We start from the raw sequence: 21,267 nt of genomic DNA on the forward strand, positions 1-21,267 counted from the left end.
TCTATTAACAATCTATTTGGTAATTTCAACAAGCAAGAATTAGTTTTATAGTCACTGGTAGCATAAGCATTCTGCGACTGGAGACTGTTAGACATATTTTTTCCAAAATTCTCAAAAATGTTCTATATTTTTTTTATCACATGCAAACACCTGTTCCTGTATCCTTGTAGGTAATTCATCTAGTTCTGAAGATAGATTCATTTAAAGCAGCAAGGCATGCCTTATTCCTTAGATATCTTTTTGTTTACTTTCCTCTTAGTCATTTTCATTATACTTGCTATGCTTTTAGTACCATTATCCTTAAAGTTAACCAAAAAAAAACCCCTGAACATACGAATTAAGTAATTATGGTTATTGTTTCTTCTATAATCCATCTTTCTTTTGGAAATGATTTTTTAAAATCTAGACTGATGAGAGATCTCCCTTTATAGTCACAACCGTTTTTATAGATGGCTGCCTCTCCAGCAGGACATTGTGGCTCCCTGTCCCTTCTCAATTATATTTCAACTCTGCTTTAAAATCACTGGCAATAAGACCTTTCTTTTCCTTTTTGAAAACACTTTTGGAACAAATAATGATCTTTTTTAATCAAAAAAAGTTCCTTACCCTGTTTTGACATTGTAAAACACCACACCCTCCCCATTCATATTCATATATAATTCATATATAATCAATCAGGTAAAACCAATGGGTATCTTAATTTGAACTATTCTGATGTGCCATCAAATCAAAACAGACTCAACCATCTTTCACACATATGTACATGCACACATATAAACATATACGTGTACACACATAAACAAACACACACACACACACACGCAAACCCTGGCTCTATCAGCTTCCTTGGTTCTCCATTGGTTTTCTCACCATTCCTTCATAGGTCTCTTTTTAATAGCCTATATGGTAAACATAAATACTCTAGGTGATACTGGCCTCTCCTGAAACCAGTGATGGACATGATAAGGGGACTGGGGTCAGCAGGTACTTGTGAGTTGCAGGTTCAAAATACAATTCACGTCAGCCTCAAGAGAGAACCAAGGAGCCTGACATAGACATGTGTGCGTTATGTGTCTGTGTGCACACACGCATGTATGGACACAGATGTGTAAGATGGTTGAGTTAACGTTGTTTTGATAAAGCAGGGCAACTCAAAAAATTAAGATTCCTATCTATTTTAACTGATTCATTTAATAGAAACAACATGATGGTACATAGATATGAAGGGGGAAGGTGTAGTTTTACAATGTGGGCTCAGAGAGGGATGATGACTAGCCAAAGGTCACATAGCTAGTAGGACATAGAGCCCGGATGCTGCCTCAGCTTAAAGGACTCCAAATATCATATGGACATAAGACACAAGCACTGGAGATAGATCGGTAGAGAGCAGCAGAGGGCAAGGGTGCATGGGAGTTTAGGGTGATGCAGAGAAGCATATGGAAAATGCACTTTAATCTTTTCAAAATATTTATACTCATGTTCACAATATCCCTTTCCTTCTTAGAATCCTTCTTAGAAAGTTATCCTGGGTGCTATATTTTCCTTCTAACCTGCAGAGGCCAGAGGTTTCAAGAAGTTTGGGAAGGACTTAAGCAAATGAGTTTGGATGACACATAGCCAATGGCCGTGCAACCAAAAGAAATTCCAATCACATCACAGGAGTGTGTCAGGGAAAAGCCTAGATGTTTTTCCCACTGCCCTCTCCTTGACACCAATGAAGCTAGGACTGGACATTGCAACCTCTCCACACATGTCTCAGAAGAACCAAATGACTTCACCACCATACCTGTCAAAAGAACTGCTGGGATGTGCCATATGGTGCTTGCTTCTGCCTTTCTGATTTCGCACGCACGTGTGTGTGTGTGTGTGTGTGTGTGTGTGTGTGTGTGTGTAGATCCCTTTGGCAGAAGCTAGACCACATGAGAAACACCAGCTTCAGGGGAATTGGGAATGTAATCTTTAACATTCCCATCTTTGGGGCACTGGAAAGCAACTAGAAGCAGACTGGGGTGGTGTTTAACCAGCAAGTCTGTTGTGTGATACATAGCAGAGAATTACTTTCTAGATTCCCATTATCCTTTTTAGGAAACTCAATTCACATCTCATGCAAACTCATGGGACTGCTCCTATATGCACTCCCCGAGAAAAAATTTGATCAAAATTGGTGCCATCTCAAGGTGTTTGTTCTCTTCTAATACTGTTACAGAGCAACGAACGTTCAGTGTATACATCATCAGTCTTGTGTTTTTCCTACAGATTGTTTCAACAGCAATTAAGGGTTTGAGATTTTTTGGCTGTGTTTTTCATGTTTATAAAAATGCTGGTGGTGTTGAAAGAACAGATGAATAGGCTCTCTAAGTGTGCAGGGAAAGCAAAGACAAAACTTTTAGTTCCATAAAGCATCACACAAATTCTCCTTTATTGCCAGCACAAGCTGCTGCTGGCTTTAAAAACAATAACTGCATCTTTTCATTTATCTCTCTTTAAAAAATTACTTGCCCGTTTTCAAGGAGACAAATTTTCATTTTCTCTATGCTTCCAAGGATTTATTAATCTCAGAAGTCAATTATTAGAAGAAAAAGGGTATCACTGAAAGAAAACAAACTATAGATCTGGGAGATAAATGAGCAGAGGCAAACTCAAGGGTATTTTAAAGTTATTACTGATTTCTTCTCTAGCATGGAAACCAAAGGTTTACAATTCCTAAATTAAGGCCTTGAGGTAACATTAAAACATGGTAATTTTATCTGTACAACTGAAGAAGCCATGTGTGGCTGAATCATAAAATTACCACCACAGAGGAAGTTTATGCTTTAGGTGTCCCTACTTGGGCCCTCAGGTACCTTGAGGAATGGCACCATCCTAAAAGCTATTTTTATTTATTTATTTTTTTTTTTTTTTTTTTTTTTTTTTTTCTTTTTGCGGTATGCGGGCCTCTCACTGTTGTGGCCTCTCCCGTTGCGGAGCACAGGCTCCGGACGCGCAGGCCCAGCGGCCATGGCTCACGGGCCCAGCCGCTCCGCGGCATATGGGATCCTCCCAGACCGGGGCACGAACCCGCATCCCCTGCATCGGCAGGCGGACTCTCAACCACTGCGCCACCAGGGAGGCCCCTAAAAGCTATTTTTAAAAATGAAAGATATGGGAATTGAGGGCCAAAGTACCTGCATCGTATATGCATCTATTCATATGTCCCCAGAGATACTGGGTAGCTCTGGGTAGAAAGCACTTGTTTGCCTTTTGAAAATGCACAAAGCTGGCCATCCCTCAAAGAAGAACAGTTTGACAGACCCGTTGCCCATTGGTTAAAGGATGTACAATTAAAACACTTGAAAGAGTTAAAGCACTATAGAAGAGGTTACTATATACGCTTGCATGTTAGGCAAGTCATTTTTTCCCCAAATTACCTGTGCCTTATATTAGATTCCCTACAAATTTGTCACACTACATATTGTTCTATCAATTAATTTAATTTGAATAAATTACTATTTGAGAAAGACACAGTAGCCAGATCAGTAGCTTTCCACTAAGAGTACATCAGAATCACCTGGAGGGCTCCTAACCCTAACCCTACACCCAGATTGCTGAGCTCCACCCCTAGAGTTTCTGATTCAGTAGGCCTAAGGTGGAGCCCAAGAATTTGCATTTCTAACAAATACCCAGGTGATGCTGTTGCTGCTGACCTGATGCTCTAGCAATGCTAGTTTTAGATCAGTGGTTCTCAACTCTGGTTGTACATTAGAATCGTCTCAGGACATTTCCAAAACTAAAATTCTGGGGTTCTACCCCAGAGAAATTAAATTAGAATATTGGGGAAGAGCCCGCCAGGATGCCCCACTTGTAGTTTTTAGTGCTTTTCTGGTGATTCACGGATGAAGCCGGGGTTGAAAACATGTTTTAGATAAATGCCAATCAATTTCAGCTAAAATAATTCATTTCTTAAAGAAGCAAATACATTTGACCTAGATTCAGTAATTATTCCTGGGGCGTGTGACGTTACATTTGCAAATGATGATACACGGTTGATTTGTGGAAACTACTAATATATGCCTAAAGGAAAGAATGAAAAATAAAGAAATAAAACACTGTTCTCATCACACAGGTATGGATTTTTGCAGCTTGGGTTAAAGTTTCCAGTAGCAGCACTACATGAAGTGGGATATCTTGAACAACACAGGAAAAAGAGAAGATGGTATCTTCTGGAAAGCTATGTTAGAGAATCAAAAGGAGTGACTTCAGTGATCATGAAAACAGAGATACTGCAGGTGTAGGTGCAGTGTTTGAATAAAACTGTTTAAAAAATGTTAGACTAGAACAAAGCAGCATTTGTAAAACAATTGATATTTTGTATAATGGGATTTTAAATATGCACGTGTAACTCAAATAATATATTTGACTTTATCAGTAGACATTTGACCAATCTACGTCCCCAAAGTTTAAGTATTCAAGTTAGTATTTTTTATTCTGCTCACTAATTAATTTGGATATTATATCATATTTAGGCATATAATGAATTTTTGGCTGAGATAATCAGTGATGTCTTTCTGGAGGAGGTGGCCTTTGAACTGGCCTTCATACAAAAAATAGTATTTATCAAGTACTTCAAGAGTAAAAAGGGCTTTTAAGCAAAGGAAACCACAAAAGTGAAGAAATGCTAGTAAGAAGGTAAAAGGTGAGTTGTGAGAATGTCAAGGTGAAAAAGTAATACACTGCTACAAAAGACCCCAAATAGCCAAAGCAATCTTGATAAAGAAAAACACAGCTGGAGGAATCAAGCTCCCTGACTTCAGACTATACTACAAAGCTACAGTAATCAAGACAATATGGTACTGGCACAAAAATAGAAGTATAGATCAATGGAACAGGATAGAAAGTCCAGAGACAAACCCACGTGCATATGGTCACCTTATCTTTGATAAAGGAGGCAAGAATATACAGTGGAGAAAAGACAGCCTCTTCAATAAGTGGTGCTGGGAAAACTGGACAGCTACATGTGAAAGAGTGAAATCAGAACACTCCCTAACACCATACACAAAAATAAACTCAAAATGGATTAAAGACCTGAACATAAGGCCAGACACTATCAAACTCTTAGAGGAAAACATAGGCAGAACACTCTATGACATACATCACAGCAAGATCCTTTTGGACCCACCTCCTAGAGAAATGGAAATAAAAACAAAAATAGACAAATGGGACCTCATGAAACTTCAAAGCTTTTGCACAGCAAAGGAAATCATAAACAAGATGAAAAGACAACCCTCAGAATGGGAGAAAATATTTGCAAATGAAGCAACTGACAAAGGATTAATCTCTAAAATACAAAAGCAGCTCATGCAGCTCAATATCAGAAAAACAAACAACCCAATCCAAAAATGGGCAGAAGACCTAAACAGACATTTCTCCAAAGAAGATATACAGATTGCCAACAAACACATGAAAGGATGTTCGACATCACTAATCATTAGAGAAATGCAAATCAAAAGTACAATGAGGTATCACCTCACACCAGTCAGAATGGCCATCATCAAAAAATCTACAACAATAAATGCTGGAGAGGGTGTGGAGAAAAGGGAACCCTCTTGCACTGTTGGTGGGAATGTAAATTGATACAGTAACTATGGAGAACAGTATGGAGGTTCCTTAAAAAACTAAAAATAGAACTAACATACGACCCAGCAATCCCACTACTGGGCATATACCCTGAGAAAACCATAATTCAAAAAGAGTCATGTACCACAATGTTCACTGCAGCTCTATTTACAATAGCCAGGACACGGAAGCAACCTAAGTGTCCATCAACAGATGAATGGATAAAGAAGATGTGGCACATTATATACAATGGAATATTACTCAGCCATAAAAAGAAATGAAACTGAGTTATTTGTAGTGAGATGGATGGACCTAGAGTCTGTCATACAGAGTGACGTAAGTCAGAAAGAGAAAAACAAATACTGTATGCTGACACATATATATGGAATCTAAAAAAAAAATGGTTCTGAAGAACCTAGGGGCAGGACAGGGATAAAGACACAGATGTAGAGAACGGACTTGAGGATACGGGTAGGGGGAAGGGTAAGCTGGGACGAAGTGAGAGAGTGGCATGGACATATATACACTACCAAATGTAAAGTAGCTAGCTAGTGGGAAGCAGCTGCATTGCAGAGGGAGATCAGTTCGATACTGTGTGACCACTTAGAGGGGTGGGATAGGGAGGGTGGAAGGGAGACACAAGAGGGAGGGGATATGGGGATATATGTATACACATAGCTGATTCACTTTTCTGTACAGCAGAAACTAACACAACATTGTAAAGCAATTATACTCCAATAAAGATGTCAAAAAAAAGTAATACACTACTAAATTACAAGCCTTTAACATCAGGATAAGGACATTTTACTTTTATTGAGACAATTTTCTAAATGTCTCCTCCAGTATTAGAAACCTGCTTATTTAGCCTCACCTCACCTCTTCATCCTTTACTTCTATTCAAAGAGATCTTGAAACTTTCAAAAAGGAGTCCAAATGGTGGCTTAGTACCTGTATTGCTGGCCCTCATCTGAAATTACAAAACTCTACAGTCTTAGATTACCATGGCCAGTTAGAGATCCTGAAGAAGTAAATTATCTGTCACATGAACTGAGTATTTCAGTTATCTATTGGTGTATAGCAAGCATCCCAACACTTATTGGCTTACAAAAACAACTTATTATGTTCCATGATTCTGTGTATTGACCAGGCATTTCTTTTGCTTCACGTGATGTTGGCTGAGACACAGGGATATATGAGAGTTTAAAGTGGCTACACTCACATGGCTCCCTGCCAGATGGTTGCTGAGCCAGTACTTTCAGGTGGAGGATTTACTTCTCCTCCAGACAGGATTCTCCACAGAGCTCCTTGGGCTTATTCACAACATAGCATATGGGTTTTAAGATTATAAGAAGGAACATTCCAAAAGGTTAATGAGGAAGCTGCAGATCTCTTAAGGTTCATCCTTGGATGTTACAACGTATCACTTTAGCTGTGTTCCATTCCAAACAAATCAGAGGGATAGACAAGACTCAAGTAGAGGGAAAACAGACTCTACCTGTTGATGGAGTGCCAAGATCACATTGCAAAAGAGTATATGAGGTAGTTGAGACCATCTTTGAAAACATAATCTACCACACTTATTACACAAGTCTATGCAGTAACCCACATACAGAGACTTCAAGGCTCAACAGTAAATGCGATGAAAAACTTTTGCAAAATGATACATTTATATATTGTCTTAAAGACTAATGAGAAATTAAAAATTAGTCAGACTGAGAAAGTAAAGATCTGCCCTGCTTATTCATCAGGATGGGATAACAGATACAGATAAAGCCAGCTGCAAAGTTATCAGCTAAATAGTAGGTCCTAGACCATAATAAATTTGAAGTAGCAAAGAGGATTTGAGTTTTAATTAATAATTGTGGTATATATACTTTTCGAGAACACCTTTATTCTTCAACTTGATTATGGTAGTGATGGTGATAATAGAAGGAGTAGTAGAAGCAATAAAAAAAAAACCACACCATTTACTGAATTCTTCTATACTGAGCACTGAAAGCCATCATTTAATCCTCATTCAACATTTAATTCTCACAACCAACCTATGAGAAAAGTACTACCATCTAAATTTTACAGGAGACCAAATGGAAGCTTGAAGAAATTATGTATTTGCCCAAGGGACACAGCAAGTTGGAAAGACAGGGTTCTAACTCAGGATTTGACAGGGTTTTCTTTTCTATAAAAGGCCAGATAGTAAATGTTTTTGGCTGTGCGGGTCATATGATCTCTGTTGCAATTATTCACCTCTGCAGTTGTATCACAAAAGCAGCCGTAGACACTATGTAAACTAGAGCACAGATCTTTTCCAATAAAACTTCATTTACAAAAATAGATAGTAGGCCAGATTTGGCCTGCAGGCAATAGTTTTCTGACCCCTGTTTTTACTGAAGACTGATCTAAACTTCTTGACTGAGATTTTACAAAAAAATGTCATCTATAGCTTTATATCTGATGCAACATATAGCACAGAATCATGTATTCACATGTGCTCAATAAATATTTGTTGACTGAATGACCAATAAATTAATTCAACTAATGTTTATTGAGCATCTACTATTTGCCAGGTACTGTTATAAGCACTTGTTATAAATCACTGAACAAAAACATAGAAATCCCAGCCTATGAGGGGCTTAAAAATCTGTAAGTACCCATGTTATACAACGAGTCTGTCCTAGTTTTCTATTGCTGCCATAACAAATTACCACAAACACTGTGGCCTAAAACAATACAAATTTATTATCTTACTATTCTGTAGGTCAGAAGCCCAACATGAGTCTCATCAGACTAAAATGAAGGCATTGGCAGGGCTGTGTTACTTTCTAGAAGATCTGTTTCCTAGCTGATTATGGTTCTTAGTACAGTTCAATCCCTTAAACACAGATCCCGACATCTCGGAATCAGCAACGGTTCACTGAATCATTCTCCTGCTGCCATCTTTCTCTGTAACTATAGCCAGGTGGGGTGAGGGGGTTCTCTGATTTTAAGGACTCATGTGATCAGACTGGGCCCACCTAGATAATCCAGAATAATCTCCTTGTCCCAAGGTACTTAACCTTAATCACATCTTCCAAGTCCCTTTTGCCATGTAAGGTAACATATTCACAAATTCCTGGAGGTTAGGACCTGCACATCTTGGAGGAACCATTATTCTCTCTACTACAAACATCATCAGAGAATTTTTACTATAAATCTGATGAATTTGATTTTTGCCACTGGATTATATTTCTAGTGAGCTGATACATGAAATAAATTATACTTATTTTAACATGTGTGATAATCCATTCATATCCGATAGAACAAATTACATTTTCCCCACCTTGCCCAAGCCTTGCAGACTTAGGCCTGATGATTCTTGAGTCAGTCCTAAATGATGCCAGAGTATTTCAAAAACTCCCACCTAACATTAAGAACATTAAAAGCAAGTTATTTTATCATAAGCCTGACATATCTGGGAGGAACATTCCATTTTGAACACATAACATTGCCCTGGGTCCTGCCTAAAAAAGGATTCCTACATGTCACTCACATGAAGTTTTGTCCCTGACCTTGACATGTCAGCCCAGGCAATCTGACTGGGCCTCTGCCTTGGTTTTCTGATTTGCCTTTCAATCCCCTTCACTGATTAGAGTGTTAGCTGAAAAGCTGACATCTTCCCTGACCCCTGCCAACCTCTCCAAATTGTGCCTATGTTCCAGCCATTTGTCAGGTCCTCCTCCAACTGAGATGGACAACACCCAACCATAACCCAAGACTCTAAGCTCCAGTAAAGCCACTTACTCAAGACACCTGGTGCTATGCCCAACAATTTACTGATGACAAACACTACCTAAATTAGCTCAAATACCCAAATTTCACAATATTATGGCTTGGCCTGTTCCCCAAACCCAACCCTCTATGTAGTCTTCATCTCCCTTGAAGGCGCCACCATTCACCCATGCTCGAGTTAAAAACTTTGCAGTAATTTTCAATTCTACTCTGCCTTTAGCCCCCACTTTCAATCACCATATGGTGCTGGTTACCCAGAAACAAAGAACACAAAAGAAGGACAGGGTTTGGCAGGAGAAATAACAGTTTCTGTTTTAGAGGAAAAGCCCAACTTTCAAGGTCAGCTTTCAGAAACCCTTGCCAATGAAGCTCCCCCAGGTGAAGGTAGAAGTTTCTTTGTAATATCAGGAATGAAGAGAGACTTCTATTGAGGTTTGAAAGTTCTAGTTCTACAAGAAAGAATATTAATCTTAGAGTTTTAAAGACTTCGTTTCTTATCAAGGCTCTGCGACTTACTTTGACAGTTTTTTTTTTTAACTAGGAAACGCAAATAACACCTACCTCATGGGGTTGTTGTGAAAATTAAATGAGATAATGAATATAAAGGCACTTTGTGAACTGCAGATGTCAGCTGTTATCATTATGATTATCCCACTAATGCCCTGCTATCTCCACTGCAGCAAATATTACAACTGTTCAGGGCACAGGGTAAATATTTTAACGCTAATCATTCAGATTCGTGCAGGAGACAATTTACTTTTGTTCTACAATGTTAGCAGAGGTCATTTCATTCTAATCCTGTCCATCAAGTTACATTCTGGACACAGTTCAGTCTAATCAAACCTGCCAATATTAGGCTTGGCTCTACTTAAAGCTTCATTCAACCACCTTCTCTGGAAACACAAGCTAACATTTGTGCATATTTGTATCATAAATAACACACTAACAAGACGCCAAAAGCAGTCACCTCTTTTAGAATCGGTCTCTGATTCCCAAGACTAAATTGGCCCGTTCTTCTCTACTTTCCATCATGTGTTGCCAACACTATTATAGCACTGATAATATGACATGGTGGTGTTCTTGACCTTCTTCCCCATGAGACTGTGAGCAGTTCTAGGGTGGAGGTTTAGTCTACGCATTCTCATTCATGGTATACAGCAGATAATCAATGCATCTTTATTGAAGCAAAGGAGGAAGTACAGGAGGCCCAGGCTATAGGGGACTTTGCTCCTTAGAGAGAGACTTACACTTCTCTAGCTAATTTTAGGTGACCAGGGATTTCAAATACAGGAAAAACATAATAATGAAACTATTCTTTTCAAAAATCTCCCATTAATCTTTCTATAGCATGTTTAAAAGGTGTTATCAGTTGTTTTTAAGTGCAATGTAAATTAATTATTCCAAACACTTCACATTTGAGATATGTGAAAGAAGAAACAGTTTATTTGAATCTCTCAGCCCCTAAATGTGATGTCCTGTACTTTCTGGAGAAGTGGAGAGCTTGGGTTTTATCTAGAGAAGAAACTCAGTATTACAAATAGATGTATTGATCTGAGGTAATATCATAGAGGGAGGAATTTTTCCCCTTTATAAAGTTGTTCCTATAAGAATTTTACTTATACATTTTCAAAATGAGAACATCATCTACCATGATATCATATAATCCCTTCTTCGTCCACCTTCTTAATACTTTAGTTAAAAATTATCCATGTAACGCTTGGATTAAACGTAAAAAAAAAAAAATTCTGTGCTGTGAGATGCCATTTTTGAAAGCACTGTTACCACTGGAAAAGCTGCTCTTCTTGAGCAAGTTGAGAAGGTTTCAGCAGAGTTTCAATGACCACACAACTATGCTTTAGTCTCAAGCTTCTCAAATTTTAACATGCACACGAATCCCCCGAGGGTCTTGTTCAAAATGCGGATTCTGATTCGGTAGGTCTAGGACAGGTCCTTAGAGTGTGAATTTCTAACAAATTCCCAGGTGATGAATGCTCAAGCTACTGGTCTGCAGACCACATCTTGGGTGCCAAGGTTTTAGTAGACATTGTGGACAGGAAAATTCACCATCAATGAAATTTATAAGGTAAACTGCCACTGTGTATCTCCTATGCCAGTAGTTATGGAGATTTTTTTCCTATTAACGGTTGTTACTTAAGAGAATAACTGCTTTAATAAACAGCCTTTAAACAGACTGAACCTTTTAGTTAGTTCTAATTTAATCACTATACAAAATGTGGCTCAGGCAATGATTAAGAAACGTCCTTGGCAGACAGAGAAATTATGTTGAAGCTACACAGTTTCCTTTAAAAATTCCTTTTTCTAAGACTCAACTGACATGTGGCTTCTGAGAAATGTTATTAAAGACATAGTCTGTTGGTGATATACTGTAGAGTCCAATAGCCCCACCCAAAGCAAAGCTGAAATGTCCGTAACGCGTAGGAATAAAACAGATTCTCATCTCATGTGAGCATTTCCCAGTCATGAGATAGCTCTTGGGATAACCTGACTGACCAGGAGAGCCAATCCAGACAGTCCTTAATCAGTAATGACAAATTGAAGAGCCTTAAAAGTAAAAGAAGCTGTGTTCTTCCAATGCTTGCCATATTAGATTTTAGCCGTGCCCTAGAGTTATAAAACTGCATTCTCATCTATCCATTCTCATGCAACTAAAATCACTTATTTGGGCTAAAGATTCAAGAGTATAATTTCTAAACCAAAATGATAGAACTACAGTCACTAGACAGCATAAATTCTTCTATAGCAGTATTCAAAATCTGTTGTTCCTCACAAAAAATTTGAAAATTTTCCTTTCATTTTCCCATTGTCACTAATCTTCTTTGTTCTCAGCTTCCTCCTTGCCTTAATCATTTGATATACTGTATAAAGTTGTGCATAAACTAAATTTCAATCAGAGAAATCTTAAACACACTTAAAATTAGTGTTTTCTCTGATTAATTCTACGTAAAGAAATAAATCCTTCTTTATGAATAATCATCCCCAAACACCTGCTAACATATTTTGCAAGTTCTTTGTTAATATATCTCATTATTTTAATGTAGAACATATCTGTATTTTCACTTTACACATGACTCTAAGTATCTCTATTATGTTTAAGTCAAGAAAGGGAAACTAACAACCATGGTAGGGGGAGTACCTAGGCTAGCAAGAGCAGAAGGTGGCTACCAGCAGCAGGGCTGCAAGGGCAAGAACCTAGAACCCAGGAAGATCAGTGGTTGTACAGAAGGGCCACCCTGTTCCCTTTAATACAGAAATATAGTCACTTCCCTCCCACTGGTCAAATCTCATCCCAACTGATGACATCGACAGAGGTCAGACTCCTAAAGCACAGAGCAGGGTAGAGAAGCATGGAGATGGAATTTGCGGGACCACAAAAAGAACACCAGGCACGGTGGAAGGTGCAGGTAGTATACAGGAAATGAGGTAAAGGAAAATTCACTTACTGAATGTTGAGACCACTAATCTCCCCGCCAACAACTCCAGAATATCAGCAGCCAGAGTTTGATGCTCCAGAATGTCAGCAGCCAGAGTCTGATGCTCCAGTCAGGAGATCGGATGGGTCAACTCTGGGGAATGAAGATGGAATAAAAAGCTAGATTAAAAATTTGGAAGGTAAAATTGAGAAAATTTTCCCAAATGTAAAGCAATAAAGGGAAATGAAAAATGAGAGAAAAAGAAAAGTAGATGATCAAGCCAAGAGCTCCAACATACAACATAATTAACAGTAATAAGTTCCAGAAAGAAAACGTAGGAGAGAAAAATCATCAAAAAATAAAATTCAGGAGAACTTTCCAGATGGATTTCCAGATTGAAAGGACTCACCAACTACCAGCACAATAGATTAAATCAGGCTCTCACCAAAGGAATATAACAATGGAATTTAAGAACACCAGGAGAGGGAATTCCCTGGCAGTCCAGTGGTTAGAACTCTGCACTTTCACTGCCGAGAGCCCAGGTTCAATCCCTGATCCCTGCTTGGGGAATTAAGATCCTACAAGTCGTGTAGTGCAGCCAAAAAAAAAAAAAGAACACCAGGAGAAAGTGAATATACTACTTCCAGAGGGGAGAGGGGGGTTAACCACATCACATACAAAGGATCAGAAATCGGACCACTTCTGACTTTTTACAATCAACACAAGAAGCTAGAAGGCAATGGAGCAATGCCTCCAAAACTTTTGGGAACATGACATCCAACCTATAATTCTATACTCAGTCAAACTATCACATAAAAACTTTTTTGGGTATGTAAGATCCTGAAAATTTATCTCCTAGCATCTCTTTTTCATTTAGCTACTGAAACATGTGTTGTACCACAATAGAGAGTGTAAACCAGAACAGAGGAGGAAACAGAATGTAGGAAATACAGACCTCAGAGACAAAGGTATGCCTAACGATTCATATGCACCAGGCATGGAAAGTAACCAGTCCAATTTAGAACTTAACAAAATACCTCATGTGTTAGAATACATTAAGGGGCCATTTAGATAATTTGGGAAAGGAGCTGAATTAGTGACAAGTACATGAAAAATAAGTAACCACATCACAAAGCAATTAATTATTAGGTTCAGGGAAAAATAATTTGCAAAAAGCAAAAAAAAAAAGACTCACAATATATTATATAATATAGTTATATCATAGGTTACATCAATTATGGATAATGTTTACACAGTTAAACTAACGTAAACATTGAAGACTGCACTAATGTAACCTATGATATAACTATATTGTGAGGACAGAGTGACAGCAAGTATGAATGTATATGGATGGAGAGAAAGCTAAATTGCTATTTTCCTTTCTGAGATGTCAATATATTAAAACCTTGGAAATGAACAAGTAGAAATGAAAAAATGCTATTAAGAGAAATGGAAAGCTGGGTGGTGGCAGTAGGATGAATTGGGAGACTGGGATTGACATATATACACTAATATGTATAAAATAGATAACTAATAGGAACCTACTGTATAAAAAGTAACGAAATTGAAACTGTGATAAAAATCTTCCAACAAACAAAAGTCCAGGACCAGATGGCTTCACAGGTGAATTCTATCAAACATTTAGAGAAGAGCTAACACCCATCATTCTCAAACTCTTCCAAAAAATTGCAGAGAAAGGAAAACTCTCAAACTCATTCTATGAGGCCAGCATCACCCTGATACCAAAACCAGACAAAGATACTACAACAAAAGAAAATAACAGACCAATATCACTCATGAATATAGGTGCAAAACTCCTCAACAAAATACTAGCAAACAGAATCTAACAACACATTAAAAGGATCATACACCATGACCAAGTGGGATTTATCCCAGAGATGCAAGGATTCTTCAATATACGCAAATCAATCAATCTGATACACCATATTAACAAATTGAAGAAGAAAAACAAGATGATCATCTCAATAGATGCAGAAAAAGCTTTTGACAAAATTCAACACCCATTTATGATAAAAACTCTCCAGAAAGCGAGCACAGAGGGAACCTACTTCAACATAATAAAGGTCATATATAACAAACGCACAGCAAACATCATTCTCAATGGTGAAGAACTGAAAGCATTTCCTCTAAGATCAGCAACAAGACAAGGATGTCCACTCTCACCACTATTATTCAACATAGTTCTGGAAGTGCTACCCACGGCAATCAGAGAAGAAAAAGAAATAAAAGGAATACAAATTGGAAAAGAAGAAGTAAAACTAAAACTGTCACTGTTTGCAGATGACATGATACTATACATAGAGAATCCTAAATATGCCACAAGAAAACTATTAGAGCTAATCTATGAATTTGGTAAAGTTGCAGGATACAAAATTAATGCACAGAAATCTCTTGCATTCCTATACACTAATGATGAAAAATCTGAAAGAGAAATTAAGGAAACACTCCCATTTACCACTGCAACAAAAAGAATAAAATACCTAGGAATAAACCTACCAAAGGAGACAAAAGACCTGTATGCAGAAAACTGTAAGACACTGATGAAAGAAATTAAAGATGATACTAACAGATGGAGAGATATACCATGTTCTTGGATTGGAAGAATCAGTATTGTGAAAATGACTATACTACCCAAAGCAACCTACAGATTCAATGCAATACCTATCAAATTACCAAAGGCATTTTTTACAGAACTAGAACAAAGAATCTTAAAATTTGTATGGAGACACAAAAGAACCCCAATAGCCAAAGCAGTCTTGAGGGAAAAAAACAGAGCAGGAGGAATCAGACTCCCTGAGTTCAGACTATACTACAAAGCTACAGTAATCAAGACAATATGGTACTGGCACAAAAACAGAAATATAGATCAATGGAACAGGATAGAAAGCCCAGAGGTAAACCCACGCACCTATGGTCAACTAATCTATGACAAAGGAGGCAAGGATACACAATGGAGAAAAGACAGTCTCTTCAATAAGGGGTGCTGGGAAAACTGGACAGGTACATGTAAAAGAATGAAATTAGAATACTCCCTAACACCATACACAAAAATAAACTCAAAATGGATTAAAGACCTAAACATAAGGCCAGACACTATCAAACTCTTAGGGGAAAACACAGGCAGAACACTCTATGACATAAATCACCGCAAGATATTTTTGATACATCTCCTAGAGTAATGGAAATAAAAACAAAAATAAACAAATGGGACCTAATGAAACTTAAAACCTTTTGCACAGCAGGAAACCATAAACAAGGTGAAATGACAACCCTCAAAATGGGAGAAAATATTTGCAAACGAATCAATGGACAAAGGATTAATCTCCAAAATATATAAACAGCTCATGCAGCTCAATATTAAAAAAACAAACAACCCAATCCAAAAATGAGCCGAAGACCTAAACAGACATTTCTCCAAAGAAGACATACAGATGGCCAAGAAGCACATGAAAAGCTGCTCGACATCACTAATTATTAGAAAAATGCAAATCAAAGCTACAATGAGGTATCACCTCACACCAGTAAGAATGGGCATCATCAGAAAATCTACAAACAACAAATGCTGGAGAGGGTGTGGAGAAAAGGGAACCCTCTTGCACTGTTGGTGGGAATGTAAATTGATACAGTAACTATGGAGAACAGTATGGAGGTTCCTTAAAGAACTAAAAATAGAATTACCATATGACCCAGCAATCCCACTACTGGGCATATACCCAGAGAAAACCATAATTCAAAAAGACACATGCACCCCAATGTTCATTGCAGCACTATTTACAATAGCCAGGACATGGAAGCAACCTAAATGCCCATCGACAGACGAATGGATAAAGAAGATGTGGTACATATATACAATGGAATGTTACTCAGCCATAAAAAGGAATGAAATTGGGTCATTTGTAGAGACGTGGATGGATCTAGAGACATTCATACAGAGTGAAGTCAGTCAGAAAGAGAAAAACAAATATTGTATATTAACGCATATATGTGGAACCTAGAAAATGGTACATATGAACCGGTTTGCAGAGCAGAAATTGAGACACAGAAGTAGAGAAAAAATGTATGGACACCAAGGGGGGAAAGCGGAAGGGGGTGGGGGTTGTAGTGTGATGAATTGGGAGATTGGGACTGACATGTATACAGTGATATGTATAAAATGGATGACTACTAAGAAAAAAAAATAAATAACATTAAAAATAGATAAATAATAAAATTCAAAAAGAGAGAGAAATGAAGATAAATACCCAAAAATACAGCTAAAAGATTATTGCATTTCTCTGCAATAATTTGTACAGAATTAATGCATAGAAATATATTTCTGCATTCAAAATTTTAATGACAGTTTTAAAATATATTAAAAAGTAGAAAAATAATTTTCAAAATTTAAAGGTTAAATACTATAAAGAATGTGCTTCTGTTATTTTTGAGATATGGCATCTCACAAGTTACAGCATGTGATTCTTATCTTCCTCTTAATGATTATTTTTTAATATGCTTACCTGAAAGGGGAAATGTTTGTTATTCTTGTTGTTTATAAAACAAAATTAGAGTAAATGATTCTTCCTGTTATTTTGTTTAATAAAACATACATTCAAAACCTAGAAGCATCTTTGAGAATTTCTACAATTTGTTTCATACTGATTAATCTCTATATCATGCTTATATTGTCATGATTGAAACTCCTTTTTTTTTTTTTTTTTTGCGGTATGCGGGCCTCTCACTGTTGTGGCCTCTCCCGTTGTGGAGTACAGGCTCCGGATGCGCAGGCTCAGTGGCCATGGCTCACGGGCCCAGCCGCTCCGCGGCATATGGGATCCTCCCAGACCGGGGCACGAACCCGTATCCCCTGCATCGGCAGGCGGACTCTCAACCACTGCACCACCAGGGAAGCCCCTGAAACTCCTTTTGAAAATAGGTATAATCCCTACTGATATGTTGAAATTTTGAAATAACTGAAACTCTTTGCTATATAACAGATGAAAATTATAAATCTTATTTTCTAAGATGAACATTCTTTATCAAGATTCTGATGACCAAGTTCTAATAATGACATTTTCTCCAAGACAATGTGAATACTGTACTTTAGAACACTTAAGTTATGTTGCTTCAATATACCAACACTATAGCACATCAACAATGCGATTTTTCTCCTCCACTTTGTACAATGCCTTTTAAAATCTACGATAGGTAACAATTATAAAGAGAAAGGGGGGGGCAGTGCAATGGTGAAGATCTCCTAATTTTCCAGATTAGTTTCTGAAGGACTAGCACAGACCATTTTCAAATAAAATATTGATCCATTTGCATTATTGGCCCTATGGGATAGTTTTATGGTTTTAGTATATGTCTCAGTCCTATCTAGTTTTTTTTAGAGTGTTAAGACACACTGTGTAATAAAGCAGATACTGACACCTAAAAAATTTTTTTTAATTAAAAAAAATTTTTAAATAAATAAATCTATGATAGGAAAAATTTATCTTACCCATTTCAACATTCTCCTAATTAGGAAAAAAGAAATGGATGATGACTGCATATTTAGTTTAGTGAGTAGATGTACAATGAGAAGTATGCTAATAAAATACAAAGATTTACCTACAATTCGTTTGCATAGTAATTTCAAAAGAATCTATATCCTGTAACTGCTTACATTATGCAAAATGGATAGGAGAACCAGTGTGGTAAAACATCATTATAAATTCCTAATTTTTACAGTGAAAAATAGTAGTATCAGGCTCTCTGATGCATATTTAATCCTGAAATATCTCATATGTAACTTTTAGCTAATGCTGATATTCAAAATGATGATGATACTGTATTTGTGTGTGGAAATATAAGATCAGTTGATCTTGTACCTCATTTATTTTCAGTTTCAATGCATTATTTCCAATGTTTGTCATCCAATCCCAACCTGGTTTCTTAAAAAAACAGAACAAATGAGGAGATGGAATCAGTAATAAAAAATCTGCCAACAAAGAAATGTCCAGGTCCAGATGACTTCACTGGTGAATTCTACCAATTATTTAAAGAAAAATTAATACCAATCCTTCTTGATCTCTTCCAAAATTTGAAGAGGGATAATCCTTCCAAACTCATTTTATGAGGCCACAATTACCTTGATACCAAATTTAGACAAGCATACTACAAGAAAAGAAAATTATACGCTAATATTCCTGATGAACACGGATGCAAAAATCCTCAACAAAATATTAGCAAACCAAATTCAACAGTTTATTAAAGGATCATAAACCAAGATAAAGTGAGGTTTATCCCTAAGATGCAACGAGGGTTCAACATATGCAAATCAATCAATGTAATACACTACATTACCAAAATGAAGGGTAAAAACCATATTATCATCTCATTAGGTGCAGAAAAAGCATTTGACAAAATTCAACATTCATTCATGATAAAAACTCTCAACAAATTAGGTATAGAAGAAATATACCTCAACAGAATAAAGGCTATATGTGACAAGCCCACAGCTAACATCATACTTAACAGTGAAAAGCTGAAAACTTTTACTGTAAGATCAGGAACAAGACAAGTAACTCCACCCTTACCATTTCTATTCAACATAGTACTAATGGAAGTCCTAGCCAGAGCAATTAGGCAAGGAAAAAATAAAAGGCATCCAAATCAGAAAGGCAGAAGTAAAACTGTTGGTGTTTGCAGATGACATGATCTTCTACAAAGAAAACCCTAAAAAGTCTATCAAAGACTGATAGAACTTAATAAACAAATTTAGTAAAGTTGTAGGATACAATACTAACATGCAGAAACCAACTGTGTTTCTATACACTAACGGTGAACTATCCAAAAAAGACATGAACAAAACAACCCCATTTACAATAGCATAAAAACAATACAATACTTAGGAATAAACTTAACCAAGGGAGTGAAAGATATGTACAAGATCTGCTCTGTAAATGGCAAAATTTCATTTTTTTATGGCCGAGTAGTATTCCATTGTGTGTGTGTATACTATACATACACCACATCTTTATCCATTCATCTGCTGATGGACACTTGGGTTGCTTCCATATCTTGGCTACTGTTTTTTAAATTAATTTTTATTGGAGTATAGTTGGTTTACAATGTTATTTTCATTTCCATTGTACAGCAAAATGGATTAGCTATAAGTATACATATATCCCCTCTTTTTTGGATTTCCTTCCCATTTAGGTCTCCACAGAGCACTGAGTAGAGTTCCCTGAGCTATACAGTAGGTTCTCATCATACCTTGGCTATTGTAAGCAATACTGCTATGAACACTGGGATACATGTATCTTTTCAAATTACTGTTTTAGGTTTTTTTGTTTGTCTGTTTTTTTTTTGGATATATACCCAGGAATGGAATTGTGGGATCATATGGTAACTCTATTTTTAGTTTTTTGAGGAACCTCCATACTGTTTTCCCCAGTGGCTGCACCAATTTACATTCCCACCAACAGTGTATGAAGGTTCCTTCTTCTCCACATCTTTGCCAACATTTGTTATTTGTGTTCTTTTTGATGACAGCCATTCTGACAGGTGTGAGGTGATATCTCATTGTGGTTTTGATTTGCATTTACCTGAGATAAACTGTTTTTTATTTGTAAAGAGATATCAGAGACAAAGGAGGCAGAGACTCTAAACATCTCAGAACTATCTTACATATATTGCATATATTATGTGTGCATTATATAGGGCATTTAGTTAAATTCATGGTGATTGGTAATTTGAACTTTATTCAAAAGTCATTATAATTGGCTCTAAAAAGTATTATTACTTTGAGTCTATTTGTAATTTTTCTCATCCTGATATAATCATGCTGTAAGGAATAACTTTCTACTTAAACTCTGATTCTAGAGCAGTAGTTGTTCTTTATAAAACTTATTGACAAGATTATCTAAATGATAGATACAATTGTTCAATGAGCATTTTTGTTTCTAATTCATTTTAGTTGTCTTTTAAAAGTAAAGATAGACATGTAGATTGAGAACTGTTCAAAAGACATTGTTTCCTTCCTTTATATAATTTACAACCTTTTCATTACATACCCAACACTTTTATCACTCATGTGCTATGCTCCAAGCATTTTGGTAAGAGGCACTTCATGAATAAAATGTAGCAATGTCTGTAAAATTTGTAAGAAGAATACCTCAGGCATACTTGAAATGGAGCACATTTTTGACACTTCACACCAATAATGATTCATACTCTAGGGCCCTTTTTTCAATCTTATATATCAGAAAGCTAGAAAACCTCTACAGTCAGGATGGGTACGGGCTTCTCTGGTGGTGCAGTGGTTAAGAGTCCACCTGAGGATGCAGGGGACATGGGTTTGTGCCCCGGTCCGGGAAGATCCCACATGTCGCGGAGCAGTTAGGCCCATGAGCCATGGCCGCTGAGCCTGTGTGTCTGGAGCCTGTGCTCCACAACGGGAGTGGCCAAGACAGTGAGAGGTCCGCATACCGCAAAA

The 21,267-nt window shown here is 37.1% G+C and overlaps 1 protein-coding gene across 1 annotated transcript in view; it reads right to left on the reverse strand.

Moving 5' to 3' along the window:
- The window catches only part of LOC309796612 (uncharacterized protein), an 863,921-nt gene that overhangs the window by 342,461 nt on the left and 500,193 nt on the right, over nt 1–21,267 (reverse strand). The window contains exon 8 of the mRNA XM_082609846.1: nt 12,819–12,941. The gene's annotated coding sequence lies outside the window, so the exon portion shown is untranslated. The remainder of the gene's footprint in view (nt 1–12,818; nt 12,942–21,267) is intronic.

The sequence above is a fragment of the Mesoplodon mirus genome (assembly GCF_964341445.2).
Source record: "Mesoplodon mirus genome assembly, chromosome: X".
NCBI classification, from domain to species: Eukaryota; Metazoa; Chordata; class Mammalia; order Artiodactyla; family Ziphiidae; genus Mesoplodon; species Mesoplodon mirus.